Source organism: Carlito syrichta, unplaced genomic scaffold (genome assembly GCF_000164805.1).
Source record: "Carlito syrichta isolate Samal-C Ts95f unplaced genomic scaffold, Tarsius_syrichta-2.0.1 Scaffold287491, whole genome shotgun sequence".
Lineage (NCBI taxonomy): Eukaryota > Metazoa > Chordata > Mammalia > Primates > Tarsiidae > Carlito > Carlito syrichta.
This window is the reverse complement of record NW_007231587.1, coordinates 67,355-70,565: the sequence shown is the minus strand read 5'-3', so window position 1 is coordinate 70,565 and position 3,211 is coordinate 67,355.

Below are 3,211 nucleotides of genomic sequence, written 5' to 3'. Positions count from 1 at the left end.
AATGTCAGTTGTAAATGTTCTCTATTTCCAGAAAACAAAAATTCTTTCTTTGCTTCTCCCTAATGATGTAAATTTCCCACTAAACCTTTTTTTTTTTCCCTTCAGTAAACAGCATAGATGGAAGGTTTTTGCCCTGTGGCCTTTACAAAGTCTAAAAGAACATTTGACATCTGTTAGGAGAATAGATTATTGCCCCTAAATACTAGAAGAAATTTGCCATCAGCTAACTCAATGTTAGTAAGTGTTGAATATTCACAAATATAAAATAATCAAATAAACAATCTATCTCTTTTTGTCTCTATCTCTGTCTTTATAAAAGATATGGGTATTTTCAATGTGGCTTTTAGGCTGACTGATAGAATGTGTTGTGAACCTTTCCAAAGGAATATTTCCTGGGGCCTGAAAATTTATTAAAATCTCCTACTCTACCATCAAGAATCAATATATTAAATACAGGTAGCCTATTTGTATGTCAGTTCTTTGCCTTTTAATTTTCTTATCTGTCAGATCTTGAAATGTCAGCATAATTATTTTGAAATTCATCATGCTATTGATTATACCAATAACCTATCCTTTTAAATTAATAAGTAGTAACCCATTTTCTTTATATACCACTGTTTATCTTTTCACTTTCTGTTTGACATTTGGGTTGTTTCCAGTTTGAGACTTTTTTTTTTTTTTTTGGAGTCTCACTCCAAAGGGTTGGCTTGCTGGGCTCAGACGATCCTTCTGCCTCAGTTTTCCAAGTAGCCGGAACTACAGATACATGCTACCACGTCTGGCTAATTTTGTGACTTATTGTAGAGATGAGGTCTTGTCAAGTTGCCCAGGCTGTCTTAAACCCAGTGGTCTCAATCAGTACATTCACCTCAGCCTCCCAAAGTGCAGGGATTACAGGCTTGAGCCATCACTCAAGGTCAGTTTGAGATTTTTACAAATTAATCTGCTTTGAACATTCATGTGGAGTCTTTGCATGGACATATGTTTTTATTTATGCGTTTAGTACTTAGGTGTGAATAGCTAGATCTTATGTTAGGTATATGTTTAACTTTAAGAAACCGCCAAACTGTCTTTCCAGAGAATATCATCTTATATTCCCACTAATGGTATGAGAATTCCAGATATTCAGTACCTTTGCTAGTACATATTTTTAGCTTTTAAAAAGTTTTACTCACTCTAATATGATGGAGGTTGTATTTAATTATGGTTTTAATTCTTGCCTTTTTCTAATGAATAATGATGCTAAGCATATTTTCATGCATTGCTTTTCCATCCATATGCTTGTGTGTGAAGTGTCTGTTTAAATATTTTGTCCACTTTTTATTATTTACTTATTACTGAGATTTGATAGATTTTGTACCTTCTGGATACAATTTATTTGACAGGCATAAGATTTGCAGCTATTTTCTCCCTATATGTGGCTTGCTTTTTATTCATTTAGTAGTCTATTTCAGAGTAGTTCTTAAATTTATGCAATCCAATTAACCTACTATTTTTCTTTCATGGATCATGCCTGTGATACTGCATCTAAAAAAAATTTATGCCAGCCAGGCTCGGTGGCTCAGCCTGTAATCCCGCGCCTTTGGGAGGCTGAGGTGAGTGGATTGCCTGAGCCTGCGGGTTCGAGACCCGCCTGGGCAGCGAGACCTCATCTCTACAATAAATCAAAAAAAAAAAAAAAATCAGCCGGGTGTGGTAGTGCATGCCTGTGATTCCGGCTACTCGGAAGGCTGAGGCGGAAGGATCACTGGAGCCCAGCAGGTCGAGGCTGCGGTGGTTGGGAGCGGCCACTGCACTCCAGTCTGGGTGACAGAGTGAGACTCCAACTCAAAAAAACAAAACAAAACAAAATAAAAAAAATTTATACCTAACTCAAAGTCACAAATATATTTTCTTATTTTTTCTTAGATAAATTTTAAAGTTTGTGCTTCACATTTAGGTCTAAGATTCATTTAGAGTTATATGATAGAAAATATTGCTATCATATATTTTTATATGTGATACAATGCATGATTAAAATTAACATTTATATGGACACTTAGGTGTTCAAGAATCAGTAGGGAAGAAAACTATCATTTTTCCACTTAAATTAACTTTGAAACTTTTCTGAAAATCCATTGACCATATATGTATCAGTCTATATCCGAGCACTGTGTTCTTTTCCATTGATTTATCTGTTTGTGTTATAATAACTTGAAATCTTGATTATCTAGTTTTGTAATAACTTTTTAAATCAGGCAATGTAGTTCTTCAGTATCATCATCTTCAATTTTGGGGGCTATTTTAGGTCTTTTGTATTTTCATATGATTATTTGAATGAGTTTACAAAAAATTCTGCTGAAAATTTTACTAAAATTATTACATATCCATAAGTCAATTTGGAAAGAATTGGCTGGGCATGGTGGCTTAAGCCTGTAATCCCAGCATTTTGAGAGGTAAAGGCGATAGGATTTGAGCTCAGGGGTTCAAGACCAGCCTGGGCAACTTGATGAGACCTCTACAATAAATCAAAAAATAAGCTGGGTGTGGTAGCGTGCACCTGTAGTTCCAGCTACTTGGAAGGCTGAGATGAAAGTATCGCCTGAGCCCAGCAGGTTAGGACTGTGGTGACCGTGAGCATGCCACTGCACTCCAGCCAGGGCAAAAGAGTGAGATTCCAGCTCAAAAAAAAAAAAAAAAAAAGAGAGAGAGAAAAGAAGTGATTTCTTCAATAATGTAATACATTAACACCTTTGTGTCTCACTACATGCAGATTTTCTTTAATTTATTTTAGCAATATTTTCTAGCTTTCATGTAAATGTCTTGCATATATTTTATTATTCCCAAGCAGACCATAATTTTGATGTTATTATAAATCATACTTTTTAATTTAAATGTGAATTGTTTGTTGCTAGCATACAAAAATACAACTTATATTTAAATATTGGTGTTTTATCAAGCAACAGTGCTAAATTAGTTTGTATATGTTTTTAATGATCCCATTGGACTTTCTACCTGGATGATCATGTTACTTGTGAATAAAAAAAGATGTATTTTTTAAATATTGCTATTTTGTGCTCATTGTTGTTGTACTGTCTAGAACCTCCAGTACAATATTTAATAAAAGTGGTGAGATAGAATAGTTTTTAATTGCTCCTGGTCTTAGGAGAGAAAGATATTTTGTATTTCACTTTTCAGTGATGTCAGCTGCAGTGTTTTCAAAGTTGTCACT